Below are 15369 nucleotides of genomic sequence, written 5' to 3'. Positions count from 1 at the left end.
GGCGCTTTCCATTCCTCAGTCTAAAACTTGCAGGGGCGCACCACCACGGGTTGATGACGAGTCTGCTTTCCGGACCCAGCCTTCCTTTTCGCGCAGGGGGAATGTCAGGAGACGCAGACTCAGGGTTTCGCCAAAGCAAAACTACTTGTGCAGCCCAATAATCCCAGGCTTTTGTTTTTACTCAGAAATCAATGTCACAGTAAGGCTTACTCACACGCAGGTGTGCATATGGTTTGCAGCGGGGGTCAGGGTTACTCACGCAACAACCTTGTAAGGTAGACTACGCTGAGAACTGGTGAATTTCCTAACGCCAGGGAGCTTCATTGCTCAGCTGAGATTCGAACCTGTTTCCATACAAATACTTTAGCCTCCTCACCGTACTGCAATCTACCTGCAACCTGGTAGACAACCTGTAGCCATGAAGCTCACTGGGTGACTTTGGGCCAGTCACTGCCTCTCAGCCTCATGAAAACCCTATTCATAGGGTCGCCATAAGTCGGAATCGACTTGAAGGCAGTACATTTACATTTTACATTACATTTAAGGAGAAGACACAAAGGATCAGATTCCTGCCTGCAACAAGCAATGTCTGTTCTATTGCAGTCTATGAACCAGTGAGAACCACCCACTTCTGTCCAAGAGGAAATCTAATTAGCAGGCAAATCTTTTCTTTGTCTTGCAAAAAAAAGGCAAAGATCTAAACAGGATTCAGTGTAACTTAGAAGCTTGCATCATTAAAACTAATCATTGGTCCAGAAAGCTTGCCATCTCACTGATTCCAGCACCATCCTTGCCTTTACTGCAATTAGCATGATGCTAGTGGCTTTATTTTAAACTCAGATATTTCTGTTGCCCAAATCTGTCTTAATCCCAAACATCGGAATGTGCCTTGAATGAGGTCAGCTCTCCTTAATGAATTTAGCACTGTAAAAAGAAGAAGAGAGGACACCTCCTCCCCCCTCCTCCCCATTGTCTGTGCTTGTTAATTACGGTCACCAATGAATAGAAGCCAGGGCTGTAAGAGCTCTTCCATGACTTGCTTTCAAACAAGCTGAATCCTTAAATCAATGAAACCGAAAAGTATGCTTATAAATCAATCAGACTGCCTTGGGAATTGATTTCACCGAACAAGGGGCCTTGTCTAGGCTTCTTTCTGTTTGATTTTAGTTTAGTTAGGCTCAGTATATTGCTTTCTGTGGTTTGTATATTTCAGTTCTGCCCTTTCTTTCACAGAGAAAGAAAAAGTAGGCATTTAAAGGGAATAAGTGGGAGGGTTAATTACCAGCCATCTGCCCCACAGCGCAGGTATTTTTCCACACTAGATCAAACAATCCTCATTTAACACTCCTGTGGACTCTGATGGTTTCGGTCTGTCTTTATATCCTAGCTTATAGGATCAAGATTTTTCTCTGGCAAATAGCAAAGAGTGACTAGTCTACAATTTTTAAAAGTTTAAAAGGACCCCCAAGCCACATGCTTCTTTAATTGCAACACACTGAGACAATAATGATGGAGCCATTAGACGGACTGTACTGGCACCATGAGATTAGTGAAAAAATAAAATGGATTTATAACTGTTTATGTATATATAATCATCCAAACCACCTTCCACTTATATAAAGATGCATCAAAAGAGAATAAATATACCTCAAAGGAAACCAATTCACCAGACCTCCAGTGGGCTTCAGGGTATGTTTGTATATAGAGTGCAACCATAATATGAGAAGGAACAATCCTTCATCCTGCTTTCGTAGAACAAGCAGCAATAGGTTTAAAGGCAAAGACGGAACATTTGGGGGGTGGAGGACTCCTTCCCTCAGTGGTCACAATGCAACAGAAATTAAATGTGCATTGATTTTAGTGCACTTCACTATGCACAGATTTGCAGCCTATGGTTCTGTTAATTTTATGAACTGCCTTCCTAAGAACCTGTTATTCAAGGCATCTCACGGGAAGAGCATCAAGATGCCATGAACATGAACAGTAAAACCACAACATGTCATGAACATATCCTGGCTCATGGAAATATATATATAGTACAAAAGTGACAGCAATGGCATCCATGCCGCAAGTCGCTCCAGAGACACTCCAACAACGTGCTTAAAACATTTAGCATGTATATGGTGCTCTCAAGTGTTCAAATCATTTCACATCTTGTTAGAATGCTTAAGAAGCCTCGAAGGTAGGTAAACTGCATTACCGTTCCCATATTGAACCGACTGAGAGGGCACAGTTTGTCTAAGGTCATCTAAAGAAGTTCATGGAAGAAATGAGAATCAAACAACGGCTTTCCTGATTTGTAATTCAGGCTGCAACCCTATACACACTTTCCTGGGAGTACGTTCCATTGAATTTGATGAGGATTACTTCTGAGCAGATATGTATAGGTTAGCACTGCTCATCTCTTAGCTGCTACACTATGCCAGCTAACTTTGAACCGCTTGAATTGCCTTTTGGGGTCTCAGTTTATACAGTCTATCCTGATAACCGCAGTGAAAAATTAGATCCTACCTCTTTTGAGAGCAATGGCTTTCTTCGAGCATTTGTCCCAAATATTATTGGCGTGGCATACCTCCATGTAAAGGTTAGTGTAATTTAAAAAAAGGTGCAACTTAAAAAGGCTGGTCCTTTAGGATTAATGGGGCATTGTCCCACCAACCTTAGCCTGCCCTCGCCTGCTTGCCTTCTTGCTTACAACCAGTCCATGAAGTGGCTCTGTCTGTCTGCTTCCTCCTCCTTAGCCTCAGTGTTGCCCTTGTAAAACACAGTAGGAAGTAGGATGGGGCCAAAATGAGAATTAGTTGGCTCTGCCTCTCATTGGCTCTGGTTCCACCTACAGCTGGGCTCCCTGCCTTCCGCCCCTCCAGTCCCAATGGGCACCAGCCGCTGATGAAAAAGTCCTTGAAAGTGTTCCAATTCTACAAGGTATGCTTTCGGATCAGTAGTTGTGTCTTTACCTTGTGGGGTGCCTGTATTTCTTTCTTTCTTTCCTGTTTTTACACTTTACCTGTTTGGTTTTGAGTGTGGGTGTTCTGCGCTGAGGATAATTCAGCAGTTTGTGGTGTATGTATGTTGTAGCCCCATTGGCTGGATTCATTGTAAGAAGATTGCCCTAAATGACTTGCCAGCAAGTAAATGTGCTCATTTGGTGAAGCAGTTGCTCACAGCTGCAAGGGAAAAAAAGTTATATAGACAAACAGTTGCCTTATTGGTATGTGACTGGTACGCGAGAGAATGAAACACTGCCATTTTATCGAAATTAACATGACATGCTATAGGAGGCTGACTAATGAACATCAGACAAATAGGTTTATCAAAAGATGGATTTCATTTACAATACCTGTTGGAACGCCTCTCCCGATACGAACCGGCCCGTACACTACGCTCTACTACGAAGGCCCTCCTCCGGGTTCCGACTCATAGAGAAGCCCGGAGGGTGATGAGAAGATCTAGGGCCTTCTCAGTGGTGGCCCCTGAACTGTGGAACAGTCTCCCCGAGGAGGTGCGCTTGGCGCCGACGTTGCTTTCCTTTAGGCGCCAAGTTAAAACCTTCCTCTTTTCCGAGGCATTTTAATTTAAGTTGACTTAATTTTTAAATGTTGTTGTAATTGATTTCAGATTGTTCTTATTTTTATATGTTTTTGCTGTATTATATTGTGTGATTTTATTGTATCTTCTGTTCACCGCCCAGAGAGCTATAGCTAGTCGGGCGGTATAAAAGTCTAATAAATAATAATAATAATGTCTTGGAACAGCAAATACCAGAATAATAATCTTTCCCTCTGTGTTTCCTTTTATGAGCCAGCCGGCTTAGCTTTTATATGAATGCAGATGTTTATATGAGTATGTTTTTGTAGATGTCCTTTTTTGAATAATATATGAATGTATGATTGGATTTTATGTATAAGAATATTTTTTTGGAAAAAATACTGAAGGTAGTGGCGTAACCTAGAACTCGCGGTTATCAATATCAGACCTTGCCATATCAGCTTCTCTCACCAAAGAGGCAACTAAGAACATCAGAAGCTGCCTTATACGGAATCAGACTGGTCCATCTAGCTCAGTATTGGCGACACCAGGGGATCGGGAACCTGTGGGGCCCTCCAGATGTTGTTGAACTACAACTCCCATCAGCCCAAGCCAGCATGGCCAATGGTCAGGGATGATGGGAATTGTAGTCTGGCAACACCAGGAGAGCCACAGGTTCCTCATCCCTGGACTACACACTGTGTGGCAGCACCCTCTCTGAATGTTTGAACGCTGCTGGAAAAGGCATGTGGTTCAAATCTCATCTCAGCTGCAAACATGTAACCCCATGTGTGTTTACTCAGAAGTCAGTCCCATTGCATTCAACAGCTCCCAGACCAGTTGTATATGGGATTGGCAGCCTAAGGGGACTTAAACAAGCCACAGTACTTTGAAGCACCCCGTGTGGTTTAATGCAGGGTTGTTGCGTGAACGGCAACCAAGAGTGTGCAGCTGAGTGCTCTAAAGCAGGGGTAACCAATGTGGTGCCCTCCAGATGTTGCTGCACTACAACTCCACAATGGCTACTTTCTACCTCTATGGTGATAGAATGGGACTCGCAAGTGGGGAGAGTGCTGCTGTTATGCTCAGGTCTGCTTGCAGTCTTCCCATGGGCATGTGGCTGGCCACTGTGAGAACAGGGTGCTGGACTAGATCGGCCCTTGGTCGGATCCAGTAGGGCTTTTTCTATGTTCTTAACTTCCATCATCATTAGGCATGCTAACTGGGTTGGACAGAGCTGTAGTCTAACAACAGCCTGGGGGCACCATGTTGGTTATCCATGCTCTTAAAAAATAGAGTCTGGTCAACAGTTTCCTTTATTAGGCACATCACTAGTTAATCGCTCACTGATGGGAGCTAATCCATAGAAGAGAGCAGGGGATCTCCTTGTGTTTCAGTGAGATACCCAACAGAGTTTCGGGTAAGCAAGCCCCCCCCCGCCACACTTTAGCTGAAAGCTGGACATTTGGAAGAAACAATGACTGAGAGAGAGCACAAGAAGCAAGCAGGGGTGTAGTCATCCAGGGTCACAATGGGTCATAGGCCCCTACTATTTGGGGAGCAGGTCCCAGCCAGGTGTCTATGTATGAGCCAATCAGCATGAAAGTGGAGCATGTTAGCTACTGAGAAGAGTCCTTGTCCTTTTGTGCTGATTGGAGCCAATCAGAGTGACAGGAGGCAAGTCAGCTACTGCAAAGACTCTTTTCAGTAGCTAACACATAGCCTTCCCTTTCATGCCAGCTCCTCCTGTAGTGACTCTGAGTCAACATGGAGAGCAAGAGAGGCGAGGGAAAGTGGAAAAGGGGGCATGGCTGTGAGGGGGCATTGTGTGACTATCATTTAGGGACCCTGCACTTCTGAATTTGCCACTACACTACTGGAAGCAAGTTATCCGAAAGCACCTTGAGGGCACAAGATTTCGATCTCTCTCTGGGTATCTGATGCGGAGTACCAGTGTGCTGCCTTGGAGGAATCCTTGCTGATTGCCTCCACTTACTTCTCTGCTTGCCTATTTGTAAATAAAACAAATATTCCAAAGATGCAATAACTCTTCCCCGTGCAACCTCATCCAAAGGAAATAAACCCAGCCAGCATCGGTGCTGGGAGTTTAACTTCCTGGGGAAGCTGGGAGCACGTAACAATGTTTCATGTGTGTTAAAATAGAACACACACCCAAGATTCATAGTTCAGATTTTGCAGCATGACTAGCTAAGCAAAGCTGCAAAACATGCTATCCACGTTTACTTGGGAAGCAGGTCCCACTGTGTTCTATGGGGCTTCTTCCCTAATAAGCTGTGCTTTTAAGACTGCAGCCTCAGTAACTCAACATGCTATTCTGAAGTCCACAGAGGCCTTTCTTGAACAGGGCTTTAATGCTGTCAGAGACTCTCCTGTTCAGAAAGGGCCAGGGAGAGGGGAGAGCGTATGCTAGGGCTCATCAGAGGGGCAGCATTATTTTACAGTGCATGTTAAGTGATGCTTTTCAAACGCCTGCCTCAGGAATGCGGAGAGCATAGTTCCACACCTTCAAAACAGAGCCAAAACACCAGTCCTCTCTCCCTATTAGAACTTTCCTCAACTTATTTACCTTTGATTGGAGTGTGTGGCAATTAAGTGCATTTAGGTCTAATTAAAAAGGCCTTGGAAGGGCATTAAGAGAGATTTTATGACTGGAACACAGGCGGCTTGTTTTCTGAGCCTGGCAGTCATCTAAAATACTGCTTGGATTGCTTCAGCAGGACAATTAGCAACCCACTTCTGTGTTTGCAGAGACTCTGCTTGGAAGCTTTTAGAAGCAACGCTTAAAAAAAACTCTCTCTCCCTCTCACTTTAGGAGTATTTAAAAAAAAATACCAAGGAGATTATCTTGCTGCTGTGCTCTTGTGGCAAACCTTGTCAGGAACCCACTGATCAATAAAAGTAACCTGGCGCCTTCAAGATTTGATTGAGCTGGAGAAAGAGTCTGAACAGACCTTCTCAACCATTAGCAATCCCCCCAGGTTATGAGAAATGGAAGAACTGCACAGGTAAAAAAATATATATATTATTAATGATGTGGTGGCCTTTGCAAAGATGCACATGCCAAGATGAGCTCAGAAGCAGCTACCTTGATGCCCAGGAATCTTGAAGTCCTAGAAAACCAGACCTAGAAGAAGACTGGGCACCCTGTTACCTTTTTTAAAAAAATCATCCTGCTTACTTAAAAATTGTGACGCATCCCCCTGCCCTCTTATCAGCCTCAAAACGTTGATCCTGGCCCCTAAAACCTTAAGTCTTGTTTATTTCAACAATGTCTGGTGGCTTTGGGGTAGCCAATCGCAAAGGAGGGCAGAGTCCTTCTCGCTTTAATAGAGAATCTCAGCAAATTCAGCTTGTCTCACCCCCTGTGTGAAATGCTAGACCTGCTGAGATTCCCTTTTCTACTCAATTCTTAAAAGATACAGGAGTCTTTCTTTGCAACTGATCACCCTAGCTGCTTTTAAAAAAAACAGAATAAAGAAATATGATTGGTAGAGTTGCCAACTTTTTAAAATGGTCCTGCGCTTCTGACTTTAAACACTCTGGCAGACCAAAAAAAAAAAAATAGCAGAGGAAGAAGCACTGGCCTCACGTTCTCCTCTGTTACATTTCTGCACATTGGGCTGCTCTTTAAGATAGAGGAACAGAGTCAGGGAAAAAAAGTTGGCAAGCCAAGCAGTGGGAGCACAATCCCTACTTTTAAGCTGCAATCTGTGCTTCAGAGGCACCTTCAGCTTGGAGGCCTAGTTTAATCAGGAAAATATTGTTTACAACAACAAAGAAAGACATCCTCTTTAAAAAAAAAGAATCAGCCAGAATGTTCCATCTTTTGTCACTGGCTTTCCCAGTCCAGCAATATGCACAAAGAGCGCCACTGAATATGAAGTGGGTTAAAAGCCTACGAAAGCAGCTACTAACACAGAGTCACTATTATCACCCCACATGGAGCTGCAGAGGCTAAGGCAGATTCTCTCTTCGTTATCTCTTGGTAATTACAGTCCTACCCTGTCATCTGTTTATATTATAATCATCATTTTAATAATTATATCGACAAAACGGTCACTGAAAGCATATCCTTGGAGCTGGAATTTATTATGAGTGAATAAAACCTATTATGCATTTAAGGCGCTGGAACACAAATGAAGTCCTCTCGCTCTGGCGTCTCTTTCCCGAGAAGCGGGGGGGGGGGGGGAGGAACCTGCTGCTTCTTTAAAGACGCAAGAGGGACATCTAGCAGCAGCTGGTGGCATTGCTTGGATTTTCTGAAATTTGCCTCCAGCTTTGGTGAGAGAAGCAACCAGTGGCTTACGTAGCAGGACTTTGGGGCAAAGGTCGAGGGCTCCACTTAGCAGAATGAGCAGGAGGGCCCCCAAATGCAGGTGGGCTGGCTTACCAAACTGTAAAACAAGTGCAGCAATATCATCCTAAGAGGGGCATCCCACCAAGAGACCATTCAGTCCAGCATCTAATATTATCTAAGAAGGATGGGAAACCTGTGGCCCTCCAGATGTTGTTAAGCTCCAATCAATCCATAGCTTGAGCAATGGCCAAAGATGATGGGAGTTGTATTATTTATTATTCTTCATCCTGCACATACCATCTTATCAGGAGGTCTGTTACGCTCAACATAAGAAACAGGCCTTTAGTGTTGTGACACCTACCCTTTGAAATTCCCTGCTATTAAACGTTTGACAGGCGCCATCTCTGTTATCTTTTCGGCACCTACTGAAGACCTTCCTCTTCCACCAAGCCTTTTAAGTAGAGACCTTATCCCAGTCTGCATCCGTGTTGGAATGTACTTTTTAAGAGTTTTTAAAGCTGCTTTTAAAAAACTTTTTACAGATTTTTTAAAAAATGTGTTTTTAAAGATGTTTTGTTTCAATATGTTTTTAAAGATGTGTTGTTTTAATATGTTTATAGTGCTTTTAGTGTTTTTGTTTGCCACCCTGGGCTCCTTCTGGGAGGAAGGGCAGGATATAAATTTAACAAATAAATTGAATTTATATCCCACCCTTTCTCCCAAAGGAGCCCAGAGCAGCAAACATAAACAAAACAATTTATCAAGAAAAGGAAAAAAACATACTAAAAACAGTTAAAACATATCAAAACTTTTCAAAACACAATTACAATTAAAAGCAGTCTAAAAATATTGTAAAATGCGTTTAAAATATTCTAAAGCATAGCTTAAAAACATTATTTCATCAGAGATCTTCAGGTTGCCAGGAACAGTCCTCTTCAGCCATCAAATGCATGGATAAACAGATTCCTCCTTGAAAGTTGATAGTGATGGAGAGAGATGCACCTCATTGGAGAGGACATTTCACAAATGGTGAGCCAACACTGAAAAGTCCCTGTCATGGATTAGTGTGAACCAGGCAGTGCTGGAGGATTTTATTTTATTTATTATTTGATTTATATCGCGCCCTTCCTCCCAGCAGGAGCTCAAGGCAGCTGAGGACCTAAATGCACCATTGATAACGACTAGTATCCTTTGCGCTGTCTGGCTTCTTCGGCAATACCTACACTACAAGCCCATATCAGTTTTATATCAGTTTACTTGTCATAGCTTCCCCACAAAAGAATCTTTGAGACTGGTCAAGCTACTGAGATATCTGTCTTGCTGATCTTTTACTACAGTTCCCAGAGTTCCCTGAGGACAGAAAATTTAATATTCAACCAGTTTGTCTGTGGTGTAAGTGTGCCACTGCCACAATCAACATCCCATAGAATGTATATAGTGTCAGATCAGATCCTGCTCTTACCCTCAGATCAGTTTTTCCCAAACCTAGTGCTCTCCAGCTGTCTTAGATTCAAGCTCCCAACAGCCCCAGCCAGTATGGACAATGGTCAGGACTAATGGGAGTTGCCATCAAGGGTGGATGGTGCCCATTGGGACTCGTAGGGCAGAAGAGAGGGAGCCCGACAGTAGGCAGAGCCACAGCCAATGTCAGGCAGAGCCAACTAATTCTAGTTTTGCTCCATCTTCCTCCCTGCTGAGTTCTGCCAGGGCAACACTGAGACTATGGAGGAGGAAGCTGACAGCCAGGGCCATCACTTGGACTGGTTGTAAGAAGACAGACAGGTGGAGGCAAGCTGACGCTGGTGGAACAGTGCTTCACTTGTCCTAATGGACCAGCCTCCACAGGAGGGTGTCATCCTAGGGAAAGCTGCTCCCGATCATTTCCTGCCTGCATGGTGGGGAGAGAGAATGCAAGCCCATCCCACCTCCCAACACCAGCAGATAGCCACATGTGAGTGTAACATTCAAAAAGGTACAGTGCATAAAAGTCAAACTCAACTATATGGTCAGTTTTCTAGATTGCATCTGAGATAGCAACCGTATGTTCAAGGCTTATGCCCACTGAGTATTATGTACATGAGCATTGTCAGATATGATGCCCATATGTGGCTATCCAATGGTGGCACAGAAGTTCCAGTTACCTGGAGAGGTAATGTTCTTTCATCTCCATCTTGTGCAGGAGAGAAATTTGGTTGAGTATATCAGATACACATCAACTCTCCCTATTTGGTGTGATCAACATGAAAAAAGAGATTTCATGATATAAATTGCCAAGAGACCTCACAGTCATGTTATTCGGAAGACTGAAAGGGTGTGTCACTTGGTACAGGATTGGGTAACATGTGGTCCTCCCAGTGATGTTGGACTACAACTCCCATCATCCCTGACTATTTTTTATGCTGGCTGGGGCTGATGGAAGAAATTTGATTAGCTTCACATTTAAAAGCGAGCCTACCCAATTTGCCGTTTCCAAAAACAATATGCAAATGGAAACACAGCCATCCCTCCAAATTCACACTTCTATGAATTTTGCAGTGCAGTTCTCAAGCCAGGTAATTTATATAAAATGTATATATGGTAAAGTGTTTATAAAAATGCACATATTAGTGAAAATCACATACAAAAATGCAGTCTGTTAAGAAAACGGCTTTGCAAGAATCTGTATATTGGGGGGGATTGCATGGAAACATGTTTATATTAGGAGAAATTTGCACTAAAGTGCTGATGAATTTTCAGGAACGCTTAAAAAAATTAACTGATGTGGAAGTGGAGAGAACTGAACTTAAGATTGGGAAAATGAGAGAAACTGAAATTGTCAGATTTGTCCATCCACCTACATCCAAAGAACCATTAGGTTCTCCACCCTTGCCTTTGTAGGAAAAATATTAATTGCTGCACATATTGCAAAAAAAACCACAACCCAACAACAACCTGGAATAAACAATCTCCATCATTAGAGGTGTGGAAAAGAAGCATATGGAATAGGGTATTGATGTTTACTATAACTTCATAAGTTGGAAGGGTTGTGCATTCAAAAGAGATTTCTTGGCATAATGGTATGACTGCATATTATACAGGAATCAAAGAACAAACTATTAAAATGTTGGAAGAGAAATACTTCAAATAAACCTATGCTAAATAAATTAAAGCAAATGTGAATGATTATAGTGAGACATTTAATTAAGACATATGATGAAATTTATGTTTGGAAATATAATTAACTTCTCTGGAAGGTAAGTTGGAGCAGGAGAGTGGGTGGACCCTCTCTAGAGCAAGGATGAGGACCCCCTGGTCTTCCAGATGTTGTTGGACTTCAGCTCCCATCAGCCCCAGCCAGAATGGCCAATGGCCAGATATGATGGGAGCTGGGGTCCAATCGGTGGAGGCTGGTGGGGCGGAAGGCAAGGAGCCCAACAGGTGGTGGAGCCATAGCCAATGACAGACAGAGCTAACAATTTTTTTTTTGTTCCCATCCTCCTCCCTACTAAGTTCTTCAAGGGCAACATTGAGACTGAGGAGGAGGAGGAGGAGGAGGAGGAGAAAGCTGACAGGCAGTACCACCCTTTGGAGTTTTGTAAGAAAGAAGGCAGGCAGATAGGGGTTAGCTGAGGGCAGAATGAGATTGGTGGGGCAGTGCCCCATTCACCCTAACGAAGCAGCCTCCACTGGGTCCATCAACATCTACACGGCCACAGGTTCCCCATCCCTGCTTTAGAGTCTCTCTCACACACACAATCATTAAGACACCATGGAGCATGCTATTTCACAGGCTGCAGAAGTGAAAGTACATTGCTGATAAACTACTCTAGGATAATTATGTGGGGTGGGGTTTGTTTGTTTGTTAGTACCCCTTTCATCAAAAGACCAAAGCCCCCTCCTAATCTTTAAGCCTGTGGAAGACAGCTGATTGAAGAGTAAATGAATATTGCAGGTATGGAGGAGCCTTCAGCAACATATATAATGGCACGAGAGAAAGAAAAGGGCAGCTGCAATCCATGATATGAACAGTGGAGTGTTATTAAGTTGCTCCTAGTTTTGCTTGGACAATATCATCCTCTCTGACATTGCACAAACAGCCCATAATGCTTTATTTAGACTGTGCAAAAGCACTCCGCATACATATACAATCTCAGCAATCCTTACAAAAGAGCTGAGGCTAAGATTCCTACCTTCAAATTGCAACCGAGGCTGGTACACCAGCAAAAATGGATGTGACATTAATTGCATGAGTGTGATTAATGTGCACTGTTTTGTTGTATAGATAGCAGTTGGGGGGAAGCTGGGGAAGCCTCATGACCCTGGGGTATGGGGAGGGGGGAGATAAACTCTTTCTGTTCCTGCCACAATCCTGAAAAAAAATGACCTCTCCGAAAATTACAGTTTGCATTTTGAGAGAAGCCTCCAGTGGCATCAGTGGGAGCCTTCCTTGAAAAGAAAATAGCAGCTTCAGGGAGGCAGTTTTTGGATTAATATACACCATACATTTAAAGCACATGGATTCTCCCCAAAGAATCCTGGGAACTGTAGTTTATACCTTACTGAGCTACAGTTCCCAGCATCCTTAACAAAATAGTTCCCAGGATTCTTTGGGAGAAAGTCATGGGCTTTAAATGTATGATGTATATACACAGTCTTTGTCAGAACCATATGGGGGAGGAGGTAAACTCCTCCTCCATATACTATCTAGGCTTCTCCAAAGCTGGTATTCACATAAATATTAGAAATATAAAATATTAGACAGGTGCCATCTCTGTTATCTTTTCGGTGCCTATTGAAGACTTTCCTCTTTCAACAAGCCTTTTAAGTTGAGACCTATCCCAGTCTGCATCTGTGTTGCAATTGCTTTTTAATATGTCTTTAAACTTTCTTTTTTAAAATGTTTTTAATCTTAGAAGATGTTTTGATAACTTTTTTTTTAAAGTAACGTTTTTGAAGATGTTTTGTTTTAATGTGTTTTAAAGTTTGTTTTTATGATGTTTTAATGTGTTTTTAGTGCTTTTGTTTGCCGCCCTGGGCTCCTTCTGGGAGGAAGGGCGGGATATAAATCAAATAATAATAATAACAACAAAAGGGTGCCTATTAACTACAGTTCCTACAATTAATATCCTAAGTTTGTTCCAGGGACCTTCCAGGCATCCCTTTTTATGGTGCCTGCATGATCATTTGGGCTCCTGATGATATTGGGGCAGTGATCCTGCTTTAGATACTGTTTGCACTTGCAAAAGCTTTGGGGCAAGCATACTGCTTCATTTCCAGTCAGTGCATGTCCCATAACTTCCTGCTGAAATCCTGCAACTTGTCGTCCCGCAAATGTTCCAGGGTGGTGCTGCTGCTCTCCCACTTCTGTCCAGCTGTAGTGCATGAATGCCCCTCCAGATTCGCTCCCACAAGATGCAGCGATGGAAGCAAACTTGGACGGCTGTAAAAGAGGGTCAGACAAATTCATGGAGGATAAACCTACCAATGGCTCCTAGCCACAATGGCTAAGTTCTGCCTCCACTGTCGGAGACAGGATGCCTCTGAATACCACTGAATACCACTGAATACAAGTGGGGAGAGCACTGTTGTGCTCAGGTCCTGCTTGTGGGCTTCCCAGAGGCATCTGGCTGGCCACTGTGACAACAGAGCGCTGAGCAAGATTCTCATGTTTATATGTTTATAGGAAGGATAGGATCCATTGGCCAGGGCCAGTTCAAAAGCATTCCATCAACCTAACCGGCTGGTATCAATTATTTTTTGATCAATTGTCAATTGATCAAAATCAATTGTTTTTTGTGCACAAGTTCCTGCTTTTACTGGTCCTTTTTTCCCCCCTCGGAAAAAAATATTGATGTTAATATCAATCTTTTGAATGGAAGCATTGATAAATATCAATTAAAATATCAATATTCGTATCAATATTTTAGCCACAGTTTTGTTTTAAAAAAAAATCCATTTCCAAAAATAGCTGCGGACAATCACTACATAAAAATCCTATCCGCAACAATAGCGCATAAGCAAATGAATGGAAACTCTGGTACTAAATCCAAATTGGGCAAAATTCCAGTACATCCCTACTTTATATATATTTATGGGCTCCTACTGCCTATGGCCATGCTACCCTGAACACACCCGATCTCGTCTGATCTTGGAAGCTAAGCAGAGTCAGGCCTGGTTAGTACTTGGATGGGAGACCGCCTGGGAATACTGGGTGCCGCAGGCTTAGCAGAAGGCAATGATAAACCACCTCTGAATACCTCTTACCATGAAACCCTATGAATATATGCAAAAGATTCATAGGGTTGCTATAAGTCATAATCGACTTGAAGTCGTATAACAACAACAACAACAACATGGGCTCCTACTGGGAGGAAGGGTGGGATATAAATTTAATAAATAAAGAAAGAATAAATATTCTGGATGCCAGGCTAGAATTAAAGGCACTGAAGAAAGGCAATGCAGGACTATAGTCACTTCAACGTTTCTGGGTTTGGGCCTGTACTTGAGGCTTACATTATTTTGGTTTTTCAAACATTGGCTTTTGAACCACTGATCTAGTATAAAGCAGCTCCTGAAATATCACGTTTCCAGGAAGCAAACGGCTGGCAAGCCATACGAAGGTTGTGGGGAGAGAGAGATGGAAATGGAAAAGGCAGCCTCTGCTAAAGGTATACAGAAATCAGCAAGTTCACTGCTCGCAACGGTATTCTGCAAAGCCTTCCTTGAAAAATTAATTCCAATCACTTGAAGAGCACTATGCGGATTGAGTTCCACCTGAAGGACCATAAACAAAACATAATTAGAAACCGGGGGAGGAGGCATTTATGGGGTGCTGTGGGGATCCGGGTTAGGGCTGCTCTTCGTTAATACCTTCATTAATGACCTGCTAGAGGGAGTAAACAACACGTTAATGAATTTGGCAGATGATAGTAAATTGGGAGGCGTTTTAGAGCAATGGCAAGCAAGAGAAAATTAATACAAAGAGGCCAAGAGAGTTGAGAAAAATGGGCAGTGACTAAGATGCATCTCTGAGAAAGACTCACTGAAACACCTGGACATCAAATGCAGCAGTTAAGACAGCCACCAAATGCTGCTAATTGAAACAAGCCTGGGATGCTGTGTTCGAAAGCATGTGCCAAAGGATGCCCAGGGAAACCAACAGAAGAGACCGGACGTGTAACTACTGCCCTGAGATAAAAATATGAATGATCAGAAAGGAGTCCAGTTTAGGAATCCAGAGAACATATATATCTGCAAAAATATCAGGAAACAAATGTGAGACGTATTGTGGAACAGACTGGCATAGCCTTAGGAAGTTGCCTTATATCAAGTCAGACCATCTAGCTCAATATTGTCTACACTGACTGGCAGCAACTAATCAGGAAGATCACAGATCTCCCAACCCTACTTCAGAGAGAAAGAAACAAGCGTCCTTATATGGATACAGTTTGGAATGCGTGAGCATAGTCACACACACACAAAAATTGAACATTGGAGCCCAGATACAGCTCCTTTATAAGTCAAGCATCACATTTGTTCAACCT

At 42.9% G+C, this 15369-nt stretch overlaps 1 non-coding gene across 1 annotated transcript; it reads left to right on the top strand.

The window, feature by feature from the left end:
- Window positions 1-13929: 13929 nt before the first annotated feature.
- LOC133371585 (5S ribosomal RNA) lies at window positions 13930-14048 on the top strand. Its single transcript, XR_009759353.1, has one exon. It is a non-coding gene; the product is annotated as a 5S ribosomal RNA (ribosomal RNA).
- The last annotated feature ends 1321 nt before the right edge of the window (window positions 14049-15369 follow it).

This window comes from Rhineura floridana, chromosome 16 (assembly GCF_030035675.1).
Source record: "Rhineura floridana isolate rRhiFlo1 chromosome 16, rRhiFlo1.hap2, whole genome shotgun sequence".
NCBI classification, from domain to species: domain Eukaryota; kingdom Metazoa; phylum Chordata; class Lepidosauria; order Squamata; family Rhineuridae; genus Rhineura; species Rhineura floridana.
Note: the sequence above shows the minus strand (reverse complement) of the source record. Positions and strands in the feature narration are given on the sequence as shown.